The 22,546-nt window shown below is 40.5% G+C and overlaps 1 long non-coding RNA gene across 1 annotated transcript; it reads right to left on the bottom strand.

Annotated features, from left to right (window-relative positions):
• Positions 1-12,283: 12,283 nt before the first annotated feature.
• LOC122117112 lies at positions 12,284-16,647 on the bottom strand. Its single transcript, XR_006149091.1, has 3 exons — positions 16,525-16,647; positions 16,313-16,412; positions 12,284-12,371 (listed from the first exon to the last, which is right to left on the bottom strand). It is a non-coding gene; the product is annotated as an uncharacterized LOC122117112 (long non-coding RNA).
• Positions 16,648-22,546: the final 5,899 nt, after the last annotated feature.

Consider the following 22,546-nt stretch of genomic DNA (forward strand, 5'->3'; position numbering starts at 1 on the left):
ATTGAAAATGTATCAGCCATCATATCTGAAAGCCCACTTAATCTGAAACAAGGGAGGGGTCATTTTCTACCCAGCCAAGTGGTAATGCAGCTTCCAGGAACTTAGAGAGAAAAAAAAATACACAATACATTTGTTAGCATTGACAGCAGTTCAAATGCCTAAGTATTTGTTTGCCAGTCTCTGAAAAATGCTGGGGGGGAAATGTGAGCTCAAACATGATCCTAGATCTTTGGCATGATTCTGTAGCTTGGACATGGAGTCATATGGTTTGTCCCAGGGGTCCTGTAGCAGCATTGTTCCAGCCCCCAGTCCTTATCTTCATTCACAGGGTGGGGGTCTCTCTGTGTGCCCCTTCTGAGAGTTCTCGCCCACAGTTCCCATAAGCCCAACTGTACAGTACCATCAAATCATTCTCACTATCTTTTGTACAAGAGCAGACCAAACGTAGAAAGCCACCTTTCTCTCAGTGATGTTTTCTTTCAACTTGGCTTTAATCAAACTAAAGTGATTCCAATTTCAGCAGACACAAAGCATCCTTGGGTGAGGGTAGACAGAAATGGCTCATTTCAGACTCCTGGGAGAAAAACTCAAGTGCTCAAATCTCTTTTACTTCTCCAAGCAGCCTAACCTCTGTATCAAATCACATCATCCACTGTAGCCCAAGAGCAATTTGATTGCAAATCGATATCAGCAGGTGCTTTGGAAAATGTTGAAAGTCCCTCTTTCAGCTAGCCTCATCCATCTCCAAAAGGAAGCATTCATCATACCACACAGCCTTGTTTTAAGTTAGACTATCACAATGTATTCTGGAGGTGATGAAACCCAAGCTAGTTGTTCTTCCCTCATATATTAATAGACAAACAGATAAACTTCCTCATACATGGGAAAGAAACCAAGAGAGGAAACAAACCCATAAGAATTTTTCAATGTCGACATGCCGGAACTAAACCAAGATGAGTTAAACCATCTTAACAGGCCCATATCAAGCATTGAAATAGAAACAGCAATAAGAGACCTCCCATCTAAGAAAAGCCCAGGACCAGATGGATTTACAGCAGAATTCTACAAGACCTTCAAAGCAGAGCTCACACCAATACTCCTCCAACTCTTCAATGAAATTGAAAGAGAAAGTTCACTACTGAACTCATTCTATGAGGCCATCATAACCCTCATCCCAAAACCAGGCATGGACTCATCAAAGAAAGAGAACTATAGACCCATTTCTTTAATGAACATTGATGCAAAACTTCTCAACAAAATTTTGGCCAATCGGCTTCAACAATTCATCCAAAAAAATCATACACTACAATCAAACAGGATTCATTTCAGGGATGCAAAGCTGGTTCAATATATGCAAATCAATTAATATAATTCATCACATCAACAAGAGCAAGGATAAGAACCACATGATTATCTCAATAGATACAGAAAAAGCATTTGACAAGATCCAACACCCCGTTATGATGAAGGCTCTGGAAAAACTAGGAATCCATGGAACATTCCTCAATACAATAAAGGCTGTATATGACAAACCTACAGCCAGCATTATACTTAATGGTAAAAAACTAAAACCATTTATTCTCAACTCAGGAATGAGACAAGGATATCCACTCTCTCCACTTCTCTTCAATTTAGCATTAGAATGCTTAGCTGCAGCAATAAGACAAGATGCAAACATAAAAGGGATCCAAATAGGGAAAGATGAAGTAAAACTCTCCCTCTCTGCAGATGACATGATCTTGTATTTAAAGAATCCCACAGACTCCACTCCCAAATTACTCAAGCTGATTCAAAACTTTGGCAAAGTAGCAGGATATAAAATTAACCCTCAAAAATCAATGGCTTTTCTATATGCCAACAATGAGAAAAGTGTGGCTGAAATCAGGAAAGCAACTTCATTCGTAATAACCCCACAAAAAATAAAACACCTAAGAATTAACTTAACCAAAGAAGTGAAGGACCTCTATGATGAAAACTTTAAAACTTGAAAAAGGAAATCAAAACAGAATTTAGAAAGTGGCAAAAACTCCCATGCTCCTGGATTGGAAAGATCAACATCGTGAAAATGGCAATACTTCCCAAGACTATCTACAAATTCAATGCGATACTTATCAAAATTCCAACCTCATTCTTCAAGGAAATAGAAGAGACGATCCAAAAATTCATATGGAACAATAAAAGACCCCGAATAGCAAAAACGATCCTTAACAGACAGAACAGTGCTGGAGGAATATCAATAACAAATTTTAAACTCTACTACAAAGCCATAGTAATCAAAACAGCTTGTACTAGCACAGGAGAGACTTCAGGACCAATGGAATAGAATTGAAAAACCAGAAATGAACCCACAGACCTATAGCCATCTAATCTTCGATAAGGGAGCTAAAAATATAGAATGGAAGAAAGACAGCCTCTTCAGTAAATGGTGCTGGAAAAATTGGTTAAATACTTGTAGAAAACTAAAGATAGATCCTTATATATCACCCTGCACCAGAATCAACTCCAAATGAATCAAAGACCTCGGCGTCAAAACAGACATCTTGAAAACAGTACAGGACGGAATAGGAGAAATCCTAGGTCTCCTTGGCAAAGGCCCAAATTTTCTCAATAGAGACCCAGAAACAACAAATCAAAGAAAGGTTGGACAAATGGAATTGCATGAAATTGCAAAGTTTCTGCATGGCAAAGGGAATAACTAGCAAGATCAATAGAAAGCCCACGGATTGGGTAAAGATCTTCACTAGCCATACAATAGACAAGGGTCTCAGATCTAAAATATACCTGGACCTCAAAAATTAAATCCCCCAACAACAAATCCTCGAAAAAACAACTGCCCAATAAATAAGTGGGCTAAAGACTTAAAGAGAAGCTTCTCTGAAGAGGAAAGAAGGATGGCCAATAGACACATGAAGAAATGCTCAACCTCCCTAGCCATAAAAGAAAAGCAAATCAAAACAACATTGAGATACCACCTCACCCCAGTTAGAATGGCTATAATCAAGAACTCTAATAACAACAGATGCTGGAGGGGATGTGGACAGAAGGGAACCGTACTGCATTGTTGGTGGGAGTGTTCAACCACTTTGGAAAGCAGTATGGAGGTTCCTCAAAAGACTCCACATAGAGCTCCCCTATGACCCAGCAATCTCACTTTGGGGCATTTACCCAAATGTTTACAAACAAGACCACACTAAAGCTACCAGCACAACTATGTTTATTATAGCATTATTTACCATAGCTAAGATATGGAACCAACCCAGATGCCCCTCAGTAGATCAAGAAAATTTTGTATGTATACACAATGGAATTCTATGCCTCCATCAGAAAGAATGACATTGCTCCATTTGTTAGGAAATGGAAAGACTTGGAAAAAAATTATATTAAGTAAAGCAAGCCAGGCCCAATGAAACATAGGTCCCATGGTTTCCCTTATTTGCAATAACTAGTATATGACTGAGACAAGCAGAAAGGGTCAGATAAGTTGATGTTAGGCGAAATGAACCCCAAGATAAGGATTCAAATGTTTTTTTCTTTCTTGCGATTGTTTCTAACATATTTATAAGATGATTTCTTTATTGCTTTGTATGTCCCTCCCCCACGGTATAACCCCTGTTTTCACTGTATTTGATGTTGGTATAATTTGTGGAGGGGAAAGGAAAAAACAAATTATTTAAATAGGGATACAGCTGGACCCATTGCAACAATGAGATGTACAAGACGTTATGTTGAAAAATGAAATTTACAACTTTGGCGCGCGGGGGTGAAGGGGAAGAGAGGGTATGGAGAGGTAGGCATGGAGGAGATGGGAAGGGATGGAAAGGGGAAACAAAGGAGGAGGCAACAATGCTTGATAGGAAATGTACTCATTATCTTGCCCATGTAATTGTAATCCCTCCTACGGTACTTTCACAATTAAAAAAGAAAAAGAAAAAACAAATTTTTCAGATCATTTTTAAGGAAAAGCAAAATGGTAGGAATGATAGGAATTCAGATGAAATTTTAAGGGACAAACTCTGATGAGTGGGGAAATGGAGAAGATAATTTCATAGATTTTATATACATGAAAAGAAAACTTCATCGATGTCATATATATGAAGGCAGGAGGCAACTGAGCTAACCTGGAGAGCATGTCTTTCTAATGAGTTCCTGCTGCTGTGACCTTGACCAGTGCTGTCAGGATTGTCTCTACCATCTCCAGCCCAGCCTACTTACTGGTTCTCCTAGAAGCAGGTAGCTACTCCTGTCTGATCAGTTATAGCGCAGTAATCTGAGGAGAGCAATATTTAGTACCTATACCAAAGGATCATGGGGAAAGAAGAACTGATTTGTGATAAAGGGTCTGTGGATGGGACTGGTAGAGCAAACCTGCCTTTACAGACCTATCAGTCAAATTGTAGACCTATGAAAGCCTTATGATTTCTGTAAGGAGGAAAATCTTTCCTTTAATTCTCCTATGCATGGATGGGTGCTATATTTACCTGATCCAGTGTTGTTTATTTGAGTCAAGAAGAGAATGAGAAATAAATAATAAGGCTTTATCTCTTGCTTATCTATGTAGTTATTAAAGCCAAGTATGACCAACCAAAGAGGAGGCTTCCTGAATACAACTGAAGATGAATCGTAACTCTACCATATTCCCAAAACACTCTTACCTCATTCTGAAAATGAGCTCTGTACAACAATTAAAGTGGTATTGTTTTGTTTTGTTTTGTTTTGTCGGTCTCAGGGCTTGAACTCTGGGCCTGGGCACTGTCCCTGAGCTCATCAGCTCAAGGCTAGAACTCTACCACTTGAGCCACTGCACCACTTCGGTTTTCTGGTGGCTAATTGGAGATAAAAGTCTCACGGATTTTCCTGTCCTGGCTGTCTTTGAACCGCAATCCTCAGATCTCAGCCTCCTAAGTAGCTAGAATTACAGGCATGAGCCACCGTTGCCCAGCAAGTGGTGGGTTTTTATGTAAATGTTTATTTTTTTAGTCATTTCTAATATGGCTGAGTATATCCAAGAGTGTCTTTATGCACAGAAGATGAAAGCAGTCGTCCCAAGACATAATGATCACCTAACCTATTATCGCAGATCTTTGTAGAATCCTACCTTGATAAATCAAAGCTGAGGCCCTGGGGTGAATACATTCGCATCCAGAGGAACATAAAGAAGGGGCGTGCTTTGGTGGTATGCCTGCAAGCTACAGTACAATCAAAACTTTGCTTCACAGGTTAAGAAGTAAAAGCCCCAGAGGAGTTTAGAGTCTACTGTCTTGTAATAGGACTTGGGTCTTATGCCAGTCCTGTGTTCTTCAAACGTTTGTAGTAGAGACTGGATCTGAGGTGAGAGAACCTATGTGATACTTAACTCTGAAAGTTACATCCTTCTGTAGTAGACATCCAAATGAAAGACATTTGTCACTTGTCAAAAGTAGTCAGTGCCTTGAAATGCACTGATTGAAGGGCAAAGACTCCTTGACTTGCAAGAGCCTGATTATAATCACAGTATTAATATAGGCACACTTTAATTAAAAATCCTGAAAATGACCTTATTGTTCTGTGAAAACGACATTAAAATCCTGGCAGAGGAGGCACCTTCTGGCCAAGCTCTTATTTCCAGATACTTTACCTTTATTAAAGGGTTCCCTTTGGTCTAAAATTTTTTAGGTCTATTTTTTAACCACTGATTGTTTTTTGGCAAGCTCAAAAAAAAGAAGAAGAAAAAGAAACAACTTTGAGATTCCACCTCACCCCAGTATGAATGGCTATAATCAAGAAATCTAGTAACAACAGATGCTGGGGGGCATGTAGTCAAAAGGGAACCCTACTGCATTGTTGGTGGGAGTGTAAACTTGTTTAACCACTTTGGAAAGTAGTATGAACGTTCCTCAAAAGACTCCACATAGAGCTCCCCTATAACCCAACAATCCCACTTTTGGGCATTTACCCAAGTGATCACAAACAAGACCATACTAAAGCTACCAGCACAACTATGTTTATCGCACCATTATTCACCATAGCTAAGATATGGAACCAACCCAGATAGATGCCCCTCAGTAGATGAATGGATCAAGAAAATGTGATAGATATATACATATGTATGTATGTATATATATATATATATATATATATATATATATATATATATAATGGAATTCTATGCCTCCATCAGAAAGAATGACATTGCTCCATTTGTTAGGAAATGGAAAGACTTGGAAAAAATATTATATTAAGTGAAGTAAGCCAGACCCAAAGAAATGTAGGTCCCATGGTTTCCCTTATCTGCAATAACTAGTATCTGTCTACAACAAGCAGAAGAGGTCAAAAGCTATGTACATTTGACCATATAACCTGATGCTAAGCAAAATGAACCCCAAGAAAGAGACACAAGAGATTTTATCTTTCTTGTTTTTTTATTTTTTTATTTTATTTATTTTTTTTTTTGCGGGTCGTGGGCCTGAACTCTGGGCCTGGGCGCTGTCCCTCAGCTCTTCAGCTCAAGGCTAGCGCTCTACCACTTGAGCCACAGCGTCACTTCCAGCTTTTTCTGTTTATGTGGTGCTGAGGAATCAAACCCAGGGCCTCATGAATGCAAGGCAAGCACTCTACCACTGAGCCACCTTCCCAGCCTCGTTTCTTGTTTTTTTAATGTACTATGTGATTTTTTTGTTTCTTTGTATGTTCTTCCCCCATGGTATAACCCCTGTTGTCACTGTATTTGATTCCAGTGTCCTGCATCTTGTATATACATTTTCCTAATTTGGGGAAGGGAAGGGAAAAAACAAAATGCTGAAATAAGGATACAGGATGACCCATTGTAACAATGAGATGTACAAGACACTATGTTGAAAATGAACTTCACAGCTTTGGGTGGGGGGAGAGGGAGGAGTTGGGGAGGTAGGGAAGAAAGGGATGGTAGGGGAAGCCAAAGGAGGGGGTAACAATGCTCAGTAAGAAATGTACTCATTACCTTACTCATGTAACTGTAACCCCTCTGTACAGTATCTTTACAATAAAAAATATTTTTTTTAAAAAGAAGGCAGAAGTGCATCACTCAAACATGAACAGGTAGCTTTCTTCTACTCCTACTTTGATAAGCTGTGGTCAAGGGCAGGGAGATCAAATCCAATGACTTACAGTGTGCCCTTGCAGGAACCTGGGGACCGGGCACTATAACTGCTTGTCAAGATCATCCATCCTAGTCTTCTAGACTTCCTTCAGTCTAGAAAATCACTGTTCAAGAAGTCCAACTATTATAGAAACAGCAAAAGAGATGGCATTTTGAAATTTCATGTTCCACTACCAACACCTATACTCCTGAAAATTCTAATTTGTTTAATAAATCGAAAAACAGAGGAAGACAGGCAGGCACAGGGAGAGGGAGGGACAGAAAGAACAAGAAAGACCATCTAGGACCAATAAACATGGGAAATACCACATACCATATTCCTTTCTTGAATGTTCAAATCATGCACTGGAGAATCTGAGAAAGAAGCCTAGCTGTAAAGAAATCTGCTTGAAATTGTAACCCCTCTGTACAGTATTTTCACAATAAAAAATAAATAAAAATTAAAAAAAAAAAAGAAATCTGCTTGACTCAAAATTCTTTTTCCAACTCACATCCATTAACATTCTATGGGTTGGGTGCTCTATATATTGGAACACACTGACTTAGTAAGAAGAGAAATGTATTTCCAAGTAATTGAGCTGGAAAGTAAGGAAATTAAAACAGCATGGCTAGTGTCAAGCAAGAGTTCAGAGATGGCACCATGTCATCTTCATTTCCTTCCATAGTTCTGTTACCCTGAGTCTTGGAAAGAAATGAAAAGTAAAGGTGTCCTTGAATGGCAAAGATAAGGAGAATGGATTTTCTTCTTTTAGTTTACCACTAAAGGTTTTTGTACGAGAGTAAAAACACAAATCTGCCTTTGACACTTTTTCTCCATGGGTATTTAAATCCCTACCAGAAATATAAAGCTTAGAATAGTATTCCTGCCTATTTATAACCTCTTTACAATAAACTACATGATTTTCCTCCCTCAGTATTGGCAAAGTTACATTCCTACCTCAAAAACTATGAGGAAATCAAACTTGTCCTTTAAATAAACTAATTTGAAAGATTTAAAAAATATTAGAGACTTTCAAAAAGAGGAATAGGGAATTCAATATCCCAAAGTGTGAAAATGCCACATTTTTACACTCAAATGATTCAAAATAGATGAACAGAAGGCTTCTAAACTTTCTAAAAATATGCATCTTGGGCAATAAAAAAAGTCAATCTAAAGGGTCATTTATTTCAAGTACCAAAATGCCTGATTTAGTATACCTATGAACCCCATGGCTGACTAGGTCTAGGATCCCAGCTGAAGAAAGGCCCTTCACACTCTTCGCAAACTCCTTAATGATATGTTTAGCTGGGCTAATTTTAGACCTGCCGGAAGCTTTTGATTCAGTTAGCCATAAGGTGTTGGTGACAAGTTTGTGGTCAATGGTGAGTGTGGGCTGTGTTCCTTTTGAAGCTGGTTAGTGAGTTCATTCCTGAAGACATTGACAGTGTCAATAGGTAGTCATAGGAGTTGTTTCTGACCCACATATATCTCCTGAGAGGTCTTTTCTCCCTCCTCTGTTTACCTAATATGGTCAGGAGAGAACCATCAGAGGGAGAAATAACACATTTTCAGTGTATCCATCCCATTACCATCTTTTATTCTGGTCCTTTCAAAGCAATCTAATTCTGATCCTTTCACTTGGTTCACGGTTATTTGAATTCAGGAAGGAAGTAGCTGATTTCAAGTTGGCCTAAATAGGCTGAGGTTGTGATCTTTGGTGAGAAGAAAGGTTGTAAGGATATCAGCAAGAACTTGTACCATAGCTATTTAGGGACTCACTGGTCTTTTGAAAGATGTTCACATGTAGTCAAAACAGTCCCCTTCTTTTTTTCAAATTTTGAGGTGCTTGTGCTTCAAGGGAAGACTATCTCTCCTGTTCTTATGGTTCATCCCATGTTTTTTCTACTTTGTTAGAAAAAGAACATACAGAGGAATTTCATTACTCTAATTTCTTTCACCTTATGAATTTTTAGACCAATCAACTCAGACACTTCTTACCTCTCAAGATTTATTGTGAATGGGTTTTATTTGATATACTATGTAATTCTAGTCTATGAAGAACAGTAAGGTTATCTGTAGAAAGAAATGTCAATGTTCTGTTAAAGAACTCACAGGGAAGGGGAGCAATAGGAAGGGGTAACTGTCTTTAATACTGTCCCTTCTCAGATTTCAACAATGTTTGTTGTGATAGCAGGACTTGAAGCAAATTCATTAGCATGTTTTTATTTTACAGAATGAGAAAGAAAGAATTATTTGATGAATGCCAGGTGCTGGTGACTCACTCCTATAATTCTAGCTACTCAGAAGGCTGAACTCTGAAGATCAAGATTTGAAGCCAGACCAGAGAGACAAAACCAAAGGAGTCTTAAACAACAAAAAGGCCAAACTGGAGATGTGGCTTAAGTGATAGAAAGCTAGCCATGAGTGAAAACGTGAGCATGAGGCTTTGAGTTCAAGCTATAGGACGAGCACACACATTTTATGTAATTGTATAAAATGCTTCAGCAAAATCAGAAATTTTCTATGGAATAAGGACTTATACACTTTATCTCATACTTTCTAAACAATATCATTCATGTTCCTTACCATGGGTCAAAAAACTTGGAGGACAACAGGATAATAAAGGTATCGGGCCATGATAGAAAAATTAAATGTAAAAAAAATAAAGGTCAATTAGTGAGCAATCAGAATCATACTTTTCTTTCCAACTATTTTTTCATGTTAGCCTCCAAATATAAATCAGATATAAGTTAACCCTACCAGATATCCACTACTCATTTCACTCATTTGGCAGTCATCTGGGAACATCTTTTATTTGCTAAGAACTCTTTTGCACACTCTAAGAGACAAGAATATGCCTCTTGGGGCTGGGAAGGTGGCTCAGTGGTAGAGCGCTTGCCTTGCATGCATGAGGCCCTGGGTTCGATTCCTCAGCACTACATAAGCAAAAAGAAAAAAGCCGGAAGTGGCACTGTGGCTCCAGTGGTAGAGCACTAGCCTTGAGCTGAAGAGCTGAGAGACAGCACCCAGGCCCAGAGTTCAGGCCCCACGACCAGACCCCCTCCCCCCCCCCCAAAAAAGAATATGCCTCTGAAACTAACAGTTTAATAAGAGAGAAAAAAAATAGTCCTCCTGCTTACAAATTCCAAGACATTGATCACCAACTGTGACACAAAGAGGCCTCCATTAGGTCAGTGCATTATGAGTAATTAAAGCTGGGTATAGTGGTTCCCAACTGTATTCTCAGCTACTCAGGAATAGTGATAGAAGGATTATGGTACCAGGCCAGCCCAGCTAAAGATAGTGAAGATCCTATATAAAAAACAAGTTTTGAAGAAGCAAAAGTACTATAGGTGTGGCTTAAGGGGCAGACTGTTTGTCTGGCAAGGAGAATGTCCTGAGTTTGATATCCAGTACCACAAAAGTTTTATATGCTTTTCTTTAAGGTTAAATCTGAGAAGTGTCACTTCTAGCTGAAGAGAGCCAAGAAACTTTTATAAACAAGATGGCACCCTAGCTCAAGACGCCAACTATTTTGTCCTTTTACAAATATAGTAAAAGGACACTGAGGAATAACCTTTCTGGAAAAAGAAATGTTATGAGGGCACAAAAATAAAGGGTGTGTTCGGCAAACAGCTAGGGACCCAGTTGGCTAACCCATAGGATAGATAAATGAAAAGAGATCTGGCTAGAAAAAGATATTCAAAGGCAACTTGTGGAGATTCAAGAAAATAGAACTCCAAAGCTTATGTCTAGTTGATGGAAACCCACTGAAAACCCTTCAAAGGTCTATCTTTGGACAAATCAATTGGGCCCCAGTGAAATGGAGACTGGAGATGCCCTTTGCCTGACTTATGTAACTGTAAACCTTCTGTTTTTAGCATTTTTCTAATAATAATAATAATGACACAAAAAAGAAGCCAAGTGAGATATAATAAACATGAATGATGGAAACGGAAGAGACAGGTTCCCCAGGCATTGTAGCAGGTACAACTTGATATGAAGACTTAAGCAACATTTCCCAGAGTATTTGAGAGGAAGAGAAAATTCTACCACATCAAATAAAACTTGAAAGTGTGGTATTTTGAGCCAACCACTAAGATAGTCTCACTATTGCTCGATATTGTGGACTGATGGAATGATTTTGTTTGTAGAAGGTTGAGAATGTTTCATTCACTGTAAGACTTTCAAATTTTATATTTTCTCTTCAATATGTTTCAAAAGTGTGAAAGAACTAAAATAAAAATGATACCACAGATAGATTAAAGAAAGGCAGGGGAGGTCTTGCAACCTCTTCCCTGAGGTACAACTACAAAATGTGGATGTGTGGCTGTTGAACATAAAAGAGATCATCTATTACAGACTATGTGATCAATTATTCTGCTCTACCATGTCCTCTATATGTATCACATACATGCTCCAGCTCTTATTCATTTCTGTATCACAGAGTCCCGCCAACTTTGACATTATTGATTTGGCAAGAACTTGCCTACAAAAGTCCCCTATTAACAAAGAATCCAACACATATATAACATTTTTTTCACTTAATCACTAAGAAGCTTCAACCCCCTATGGAGATGTTGAGGAATTAGGGACAAGGGCTTGGGGATTGAAAATATGCTTAGCATGATCTAAGCTTTGGGTTCAACCTTAGAGAAAAAAATAGGGGACAAACAATAGCAGTCCTTTCATCTAATATAGCTTTGAACACAGATACATTCATGATATCTCCCTTGAGAAGTTTCTCTGAGAATCAGGAGGCAACCTAACAAAGTCATTTTCACTGAGCTCACTGTTCAATTTGGGTTTATGTCCTTTTCTTCTTCTTCTTCTTTCTCCTCCTCCTCCTCCTCGTCTTTCTCCTCCTCCTCCTTCTCCTCGTCTTCCTCCTCTTTGTCCTCCTTCTTCTTCTTTGTCTTCATTTTCTTCAATACTTAGCCAAACCCTTCATGAGTACTTGGTATGGGCCCAGTGCTAAGCCAGTGATGCATATCAAAGACGAAAGGCAATTGCCCTTTGTGTCGTGTAAATGCAAGTATGAAGAGTCCACTTTCCATGTGAAAGTCCTCCTCCAAAAGCAAAAATCTTTTCTACCCAAACCTGGTGGCAACTGCAAGCGAGTGCTCCCTCGAGGTCACAGATGGAGCCTTCAGAGTCCTGGGATGGGGATGCCAGTGGTAGCTGGGCCAGGTCCTAGCTGTACATAGCTGGCAGGTCACTTAAACCCTCAAAGGCTCAGTTGTTCTGTTCTGTGAAATGGTGTTATTATACGTGTACCTGCCAGAGAGGATTCTGGTATAAGAAATGAGACAACTAACAGAAACATTTTAGGATAACATCTATTAAATACTTTTTTTAAAGAACTAGATTAAAAAATGATTATATTAATACTGACAGTATAAACATCTGACTTGTGAGGAATCTGACAATGACCTCTGATGGCTGTAACAGTGACTATCCTTTCATAAACCAAGTAAGGATAAATCACTTTTCCTAACACATCACAGAAGGGTCTAGAAATGAATGCCCCTTCCAGTTTACATGGTACAGGAGCAATTCTTCTTCAGTCTTTTATTTCTCTCATTTTCGATATCAAAACTTTTTCATCTGCTCCCAACATTTATTTCCTACTTAGAGACACAGTGTTAAGATAGGAGAGCCCCTAGTTTGCTGACAATGCTGTCACCACCCAGGGTTGAGAATCTGAAGGCCTGTTCTACAAGGAGCAGTGAACTAAAACCACTCACATTCCACCCAGAGGGAGCTACTGGTATGCCAGACAGGTTAGAGGATCAAGCCCCCAGTGAGGAATAGTAGAAGCACGAGAAATCACAGAAGGAAGAAAAACAGAAATGTATCCTTCTTGCAAACAGTCAGAGTAATTGAAAATAAAACAGGAAAGAATGAACTAAAATAGAAATTCATAGTTGAGGGAGGGGTAGAATGAAGTGCTTTAAAATCACAAGTTGTGCATCTTTCATTCTCTGAGATTCAAGGTCATGGCTTAGATGAATTTATAGCTGTGTTCAACCCCTCTGTTAAACACAATCTAGAGCTGGATTCTGATTATGTGTTGCTAGGCATGCTATACCCTAAGAGGTCAGAATGCATACTTAATCAAGGGGAAGCTGCCGGACACAGGTGATCTTCAGGTCCCCACGCACATACTTATGCAAGCCCATTTAGAGTGTACATAATAAAGTTTTCAAGGTCATTCTGATTTTCTTCAATGTTCCTCACCCTCAGCTTCCCTACTGGGCATTGACAGCCACCCCAATATTCCGGGAAAGGCGTGATCTCCTTCAACTACCACACCCTCTTCTCAAACATCATCTGCAGACACAAAATGTTAGCATGATAAATTACATCACCATCTTGGTGAGGGTTATGGATCCAGACAACAATTTCCCACATAGTCCAAGGTGACCGAGCAGCCTTGAAGCAGCATGCTATCCAAATCAGAAGGGACAAAGCCTCTTACTTGAGCAGGTGCTTTTGAACCCAGCAGATCTAGGAATTTATAGGTTTCTTGCCTTTAAAAATGTAGATAGGAATAGGAGCCCTAGAAGTTTTCAGTGCTGCACAATTTATGCTAGTTCATTACCTCCTGCTAGACTCCAAGGCTTTGTAACGGAAATTGGCTCTGATTTCTGAGATGGGCATTACATCATAGTCTTCTTTTAGCACATTATGTCATCCCTGCTGAGACGCATTATCTAGGGTTGGCTCAGCAGTAGCGATTTTTGTGGGCCGACTGCAGTGTTCCCAAAGAACTGCTGGGAACCACAGATTGAAATCTGAAGCATTTATCTTTTAAAAAGCTGGAAAAGGGGAAAGATCTTCATGTCAGGCCCCATTTATTTTCCTTAACCCTTTCCTAGCTCAGCTCCTTGGAGATTACATCACTGTAGATGCCAGTGAACAAGCAATGAACTGAGTTGGTGCAGCAGTGATCACTGTGAGATAAAAGCCATTAAGGGGTCTGAGATGCCGCTCTCTCTTCAAGGCTGATATACCTGACACTAGTCATGATTAAATCTCAAGGGACAGTAGAAAACACTGTAAAGGACCCACCTGGCACTCCCACATCGATAACCTGCCTCATTCTTGCATGGTTGCAGAAAAGAATATGTGGATTAAACTCTGTGCACACACACACAGACTTACCTATCCTTTCAATCACATTATGGCCAGAAACGTCTATAAAAATAATTTTTTATTGGGGTGGGGGAAGGAACTGAGCTGATATTACCTCTTGTCACTTCAACCATGAAATTAGAAGTCTGTTTTGTATTTCTCCATCCTAGGCAGGATTAGAAACAATTGCACAGAGGGAATAGAAAGATACTTTTTAGGATAAAGGAAAGGTATTCCCAAACCCTAGAGAATCATGATACCTCTCTCATCACAAAAACATAATTATGGGGGGAGGGAGTCCCTAAATACCAAAAGGAAATGAGATATATTCAACCATGACTAAATTCCAATTCCTTGCCTAGACACCAACTAATGAGATTCATAGGGTGGGGTCTAGGTGCTAAGGGAATGATATTCCTGTCTCCCACCCACCTGTGCTGGGTTTTCTTTTTTAACAGTAAGTCCTTGTAGAAGATTTTTGTAGCTCTTAAATGGTAGTTACATCAAAGCAAACAACCTCCTATTAATCTGGAGGCAAGTAAACTAACATTTGGCTAGCATTTGCCCTGGAGCCTTGTTTCTATTTCTACTCTCAATGATCATCATTTTCTATCCTAGTGCCTTTCCTCCTTGGGTCATGAAACAAGAGGGCAGATTCTATTCTTTTACACAGTCCACAGCAAGGCTGTATGCCCAGTCCAAGAAATGTAACTGAAGTTAGGACCTTGCTCCTACACTGGGTAGGTAGAAATTACCTTGATAGCATTCAGCACTCAATTGCTCTCCCCGTCTTTAGCACCTCTTCTCTCATAGGTCATATCTGTTGTCCTTTGTCTTTATTACATACAAGGAAGCACCCTGGATGGCTGCAAGTCCCTCAGATGGACAGCGCTCTATAACACAGTGTTAAAATAGCTAAAAGCATTTTTAAAAAATCCACTTACCCTTCTCATTCTTTTCCTTTTTCCCTTCATCACCACCCCCACTTTGCTCTAGCTTTTGGAATTCTATGATCTAAAGTCCAAAATGCTTTAAATTTGTGCCACATGGGATACTGAAAGGATATTATACATGCACACACACACACACACACACACACACACTCTCTCATTCTAAGCTTTTACTGCAGCCAGAATAATTGCTGCACCATCTAAAAAGTCCACTGGAAAAAAAAAAAAGCACGTAGCCTTCAACACAGTAAGCTGATTTTTATGTACGCTGTAAAACATTAAATGATCATAACTCCTATCAATAGAAAAAATTACCTGGCTCTATCCTTCCTTTTCCTTTTGCAGAAAGAAAGAAGGCAGATTCATAGGCCCTGAAGGATGCATGTCTGTCTTTGGTAGCTGGCAAGCTACCAATCTCTAAAGACACACTGGTGGGAGAGAGCTAAGAGTTGCTTCTTTTTCTAGTAACCTGTTTGTCCCAGTAGGCTATGGCCTATCCTGTGAAAAGGAATTTTAGGCTATCCTCAAACTTTTAATTCACTGTTCATCCAGGTATGCTATGAAACAGAGGTGTTGTGCTCCTGGGCCCCAAACAGGAAGACAATCGACCCTAAGAACCTGCAGGAGAAGCTCTTCCTGCCACTGCCACAGGAAAGAGGAAAATAAGCCCAATATCTGAAGGTGGTTTCTATGAATAAGTACATTATACAGAAACCGGATTGCACAGTAGGAAGCCAGATACTCCCTTGAAGGTCTCCCAAAATAAAATGGAGGATAAGAATGGCAAGACCAGGATGGAAAGATCATGCACCCTGAACGCTGGCTTCTGATGTCACAGTAAACACCAAGGCTGGGAGAGAGGTGGGAATTCTGGGCCTGACTTCAGCCTTCTCTTCCAGCTGCTTTGGTATCTGTCAGAATGCTTGGAAGCTTGGCAGAAGGGAAACAAAACAGTGTGGGCTTTTCCGGATTGCCTATGCAGAGGGCACATGGACACTTGCCCTGGGCTTCCTTGCCCCCTCTTTCCTGCACAGAGTCATTACCAGAACACCTAATGAATGGAAAAATAAACATTTGCTTTGTCACTGAAGGTCTGGATCAGGCAATACCAGGACATGAAGCCTTACTTACCACCACGTGTTTCTCTGGGGGACCCCAGAGCCTGGCATTTCGTAGGCTAACTAGCCTTCTCCACTTCTCAGAGAAAGCCTTCAATGATGCATTTCCAGACCTGTTTCAAGAGTAGCAGAAAAAGTAGTTCTATAAATGGAAGTATGCTATGATGATGCAGAGCATCTGGAACTATAATCACACCCATCAGAGCTACGAAGAAGTCAACTCACTCCATAACACAAGTCCAGATTACTTCTGCTCAGGACCTTCTTAACCTCTAGGAACTTCATCCCATGCACTTCTCCTCCTGATCCAGGCTGAATTTCCTGCTTTCCCTCCAATTCATTTCTCATTTGCCTGAGAGGTGGCTCTTTTTTACCCTGTAACAAAAGTGCTCTATCCTCAGTAACTTTAAACAACAAAATCAAAGAGGTTTTCTTTATTCATTCAGTAAATATCTACTGATTAGTAGCAACTATGTGGTAATAATTGTATTAAATGTTGTGAGGGTGATCAGACATAGGTTCACTCCTTCGAGAGCAGGAGAAACCTCAGAAAATCTGAATTAATAAATACTTGGCAGAGGTGGTCAGCTCTTCATCCAAACTCTTCCTCTGATTCCTGGATATATAGCTACACATACTTCCCAGCTTCCTCACAAGTTAGCCATGCCCATATGCCTGAGTCTTAAACAATAAAAGTGGTTCTAAATGACATGCACAGCATCTACATCTAGCCTGTGAGGTCCTGTGTGCTCCTGTTTCCGCTGGCTAGCTGAGATGGACATGACCACCAGCTTTTGGCAGCAATATGAAGACAATAGAACTTCAGATAGCCCAAGTCCCTGAACACCCACTTGGAGGAAAGTTGCCATTTTGGTCCACTCATCTTTACCTGGTCCATTCAAACCTCCACTGTGTGGCTCCATTGGGTCTATTCCCAACAGCAACCAGGTTACCTCAGGTTGCTGAAATTAATATTCAAATGGAAAGATATCCACAGTGTGTACTAGAGTAAAATAGACTGAAATTGTTAATATAATGGTCCCATTTTTAACAGATATCTATCCATCTATCTATCTATATCTGTATATATATGTATATGTATCTACAGGAACATTGCAGAAAATTTATAGTAAAGTATGGTGTTTATCTGGGGATATAGTTAAAAAAAAAGAAAAAGAAAAAGTTGTGGCTTCTCTACAGTTCCAAATGCATCAATGGTGAATATGTTCTGATCTTATTTGACATTGAAAAGGAAACTGGATCTTGAGCTGTCTATACAGTGGTCCAGCATCTCCAAGTGGATAAGGACTTCTTGAGAAAAATTAGGAAATTTTTCACAAACTCACTCACCTATTAATGACCTTTCAACACCAAAAATCTATAAATTAGCCTCAGGCTGAGAAATAGATCAATTCCATTAGACAACACACTTGGCTCTTTTATAGTATTTTGTGTCTAGCCTCTCTCACTCAGTAAAATGTTGTCAAGGTTCATCCACATGGTAGCATGTATTCAGTGCTGCTTTTCTTTTTATGGCCCATGGAGGCCTCATCAATGGAAATCAATTTGCCAAAAAGGATGAAAGAGATATATTGTTTACCTGTGAAGAACAAAGTAGCAAGAAACTAGTCTTGGCACAAGTGGATAGAGGGCGAGGGGTACAAAGAAAGGCATGTATTGCAAGTGAGGGTGCAGGTACAAGTAGCAGACTTAACAGCCTTTTCTTAAACTTTTGAGCACTTTTCTACTTGTACTTATGATCTACTCCAACAGTTCTAAGTCAGGACCTTTTAGAAATAGTAACTGAGGAATTCTTTTTTTACTTTAGGGACAGAAACAAATACTGATCAAATGAATCATTTTAAAATTCTCAAATATAATCCCACAAAACCATAGGTCAGTTGGTCATTCCAGCAAAAATTCTCCCTATTGGGATACAGGTGGACCCATTGCAACAATGAGATGTACAAGTTGTTATGTTGAAAACGAACTTTACAACTTTGGTGGGGGGGGGGGAGGTGGGGAAGATTGGGTTGGGGGGTTGGGGGAGGATGGGAAGGGATGGGAATGGGAAACAAAGGAGGAGACAACAATGCTTGATAAGAAATGTACTCATGATCTTGCCCATGTAATTGTAACCCTTCTGTACAGTATTTTCACAATAAAAAAAAATTCTCCCTATTCTGCTTGGGAGAAGCCTAAATATATTCTTTCCATACCCTGGAGAATACTGCATGTCAAAACAAGACTCACCTTTGCTCTCTCCAACACAATTTCTAAAAGAGAAAGAGTTTGTTATACAGTAAGAATCAGAAATTATGCGAATTCCCCTTCCTCTACCAAGTAGGCCTAAGATTGGCCCAAACAAGAAGCAGGCCACCATCTGTCTAAAACACAGGTTGAAGTCTCTGTGAAACTGAGTGTGAAAAGATGAATTCCTGCTAGATGGCTTGATGGGAAGGACTCTTAGAAATACCACCAGGTAGGGAGTAAAAGGAAGCAGAATTAGAGCAAAGAAGAGTTCAAGCTGGTCATGGTGGCTCTTAACTATAATCCTAACCACTCAGAAGGCTGAGACTAGAAGGAGCACAGGTTGAGGCCAACCCAAGTGAACAATTTAAGCAACCGCATCTCAACTGATAAATGCTGTGCATGGTTATATGTGTCTATCTTCTTAGCTATATAGGAAGTATAAATAGGAAGCTCAAATATTAGAATAATTGAAGCAATAATTCAGGTGGTAGAGCACCTGCCTAGTAAACTCTTAAGTTTAAAGCCAGTAGTTCCCTACCCTTGAAGAATAACAGGTCAGTAGAATGCATTCAAGTTACAACAAAGGAGTCAGGGGATGTCAAAGGGAACTTTGGAACTGCAACAGCCCTTTAGAGTCACCCCAATTTGGGCTAAAGACACCAAAATATACCCCATCCTGGCCAGGGCAAGCAGTTCCCTTTAAGCAATTTTCTGGAAGAGACCGGATTATGAGACTTTAGCAGAAAGTACTCTCCGAAAGTGAGGGGACAAACCTAGGATCAAGGGACATATAACGGTGCTTACTACAAGCAGCAGGAAGATCTCCACTCTTGTCCTAATTAGTCTATGTCCAATTGCCAAAGAAATCACATCAAAATCTGTTTCTATTATTTCTCTTTGAAATTTCTCAGCTTCATCCTGAAATTGAATGTCCTCGTACCCAGGCATAAGGCTCTTCTAAAGCCTAGAAGCTAGCCCCAGGTGATAGTCTCCCTGCAGGCACCCAGCCTCCAACCACTTCAGTAAATTCATTAGCCCTATAAGTTGCCATGTCCTTTCAGGACTCTGAGCCTTGTTATATTCTGCTCCCTCATGCTTGGCCCCGCTGTTATCTTCCTGGAAAGTCCCTAATTACCCTTTAGCCCACAGAGTCATTTCCACCAAGATTTTACTGTCTCCCAGATAACTCAGACTGTTTCTTCCATGTTCCCACCACTTTGCGTATATCCAGACAGCCACCCACCTCAGTCCCCAGGGATGCACAAGACTGGAGGCATCTTGAAAACAGAGCTAGTCTTTCATCTTTGTCTCCCTGATACATAGAAAGTATTAGAGGAAACGTTTGTTGAATGTCCACTGTAAAAGAAACAGAGTCAGCAATGTTAACACTGGCTAGGAACAGCAGATGTTTTCTGATAAATTGGTGGGAGGAGCCAGAAACCATACACATAGAAAGAAACATGGTGTTTGCAACCAGCCATGTGCCAGAAAAAGGTGCCCTTTGTGTCAACTTTGACATCCATCATCCAACATCAGAAACTTGACAGAATAAAAAGTGTATTGGGGGGCTCCTGTGTTGACAGGAAAATCACGCTGAGGGTTCAACAACCAGATCTCTTCCAGGGGTAACTTTAAGAATGGAGCCTTTGGGCTGGAAAGGTGGCTTATGGGTAGAATGTGTGAAGCCCTGGGTTTGATTCCTCAGTACCACATAAACAGAAGAAGCCACAAGTGGCGCCGTGGCTCAAGTGATAGAGTGCTAGCCTTGAGCACAGAGGCTCAAGGACAGAGCCCAGGCCAAGTTCAAGCCCAAGGACCAGCAATAAATAAATAAATAAGAAAGAATGGAGCCTTGAGTTGCATTGGCTCCTGGCAGAAGTAATTCAGTAAGTCAAATGATAGGCTGAAGCAAGCATCCCTCTTTCTGTGTGTGATTTCCTGTACAATCTTGGCCAATAGGAACTACCACACACGAATAACATATTCGCAATGTTTTTCTATGCAATGTTGATCATCTAAGGTGTCAGTGAAAAGCCAAGCAATAGAGTTGCACGACTTAAGAGATTTTAAGCCAAAAGGGAACAAAGACCCAAAACCAGAAAGAAGGAAAGGAATTTGGGCCATCTTGGAAGGGGAAAGCAGATATGCAGGCTGCCATCGTTCTTGGCCTCTAATCTCATATTTGTCCTCATTTTATATGTCTATCCTTAAGTAGCAATATAATTGGAACCAGGTCAAACTGAAAAGTGAATCAGTCATATTGTAAACAAGTAGCTTTTTTAGAGTCCCTTGGTACAAACAATAATGCTGACTAATGAAGCAAAATCATCTAGCATCATTGTAAGCGAGCAAACCAAGGTTGGCTTCAATCTAAATGAACCTTAGGTCTATCTTTCTTTATTTTCTTTATATTGTCTTTCTTATTCCCTCTTTTGGACCAGGAAACTGTCTATCTGAGAAGAAAAGAAGAAATATTGTCTCTCCTCAGGAAATGCCAATTGGCCACAAATCTTTATCTGCTCCAGTCAGAGAGGAGGCTGGGGCCTCCCTCAAGCACACAGAATATATATTCCATCCTTCATTTCCTTCTTCTGACAGACCAGAGATGCTCCTCAAACAGAGTTCAGAAGTAGCTGTTGCCAATATCCAAAAGGAAGGCTTGCCCAACCAAGCAACTGCTCCACCCACCCAAAAGCCTGATTATGATGCTTCTATTTGAACGTAGGAGTCAGTCTCTAAAGATAGCCCTACCCCGCGCACAGCCTGCACCTTTTCTGCTTTTCTGCTTCCACAATACTGAAGTGGGTGGTCTCCAGACTTTTCCTGGGAGAGCAGCGTGAGGCAATGAGACATAAGAGAAGACCCTCTGGCTTTGGGATGGGAAAGGTAGAACAGCAGCCCTCTACCCCAGAGCTGTCTCAAGCCCCAACCCTTCTCTTTCTTCCAAAGGATCCTTCCCAAAGTAGATGATCACTGTGGTCACTGGTCTTGGAGTACTGATTAACCACAGGGAAATTCTCAGAAGTATGCCTTTCCACCTCCCTGGCTCATGGGTCCATCTGTAAAATTCAAAATCTCATTCGCTGGGTACACCTCTTCCATACTTTGGTCCTAACTGTGATGTTCATCTCTCTGAACACTATTTCAATAACCAACTGGTACCTGCTCAGTTGTCAGTGTCTGTCAGTAACTCCCAAATCTTCGAAAGCATTCATGTGCTTTTCCTCAGCCATGGACCCTCAGCCCCCACCACATGCCAGATACAAGGCAGATGCTCAATCAATGCTGGATGAATGAATGGTTAAAGGAACAGGGAATCTCCTCAATACTGAGCTTGGCAGACTGACTGCCAAGGACAGTACAACATGAGGAGCTTGGCTATAGCTCTGCCCTGAAATTCTAACCCCACACAGAGTGGTAGAATGCTCATGCATTCTGAGCCACCCTGCCCCAAACAAATCCAACTAGGTAGGGCTGTCCTCACTGCAGGCCTAGGAGGAAATCCAACTGGGATTTGCTTATGGAAAACAGTGCCACTGACAATGCTCAAGGTAGGCATCCACCAGCCTGGTGGGGGTATCTGGGCAAAAGTCCATCGTCGTGATCCTCACAGGACCACTGGCCATTCATTTTAGGTGTGGTTGGGGAGATGTGGTTTGTGTAGGCCCAATGGTTTTATTGTGAGAAAACCAGTGATTCTCACCGTGGGTGAAGCCTGAGGGGCTACGAGCTTCAGCGTCTAAGTAGAAAGTTGTAAGTTCTGTAGTAATGCCAGTTCGCTGGTTCTGCCTTATTTCTCAGCCTAGGAAGACCTTGTTTTCAAACAGAGCCTGCAGAGCTCCTGGAGCACAGAGAAAAGAACCAGCACCCGGAAACCTAGAGGGTTAGTGGGATGATATTAGACAAAAGAAAATCAGCTAGTGTCCACAGTTTACTCATAGCCAGGCCAAGGCGAATGCTTCCTCTTTGCCCACTGCCGTGGTTTGAATATGTC

This window comes from Dipodomys spectabilis, unplaced genomic scaffold (assembly GCF_019054845.1).
Source record: "Dipodomys spectabilis isolate Male_0828 unplaced genomic scaffold, ASM1905484v1 ptg000140l, whole genome shotgun sequence".
NCBI classification, from domain to species: Eukaryota; Metazoa; Chordata; class Mammalia; order Rodentia; family Heteromyidae; genus Dipodomys; species Dipodomys spectabilis.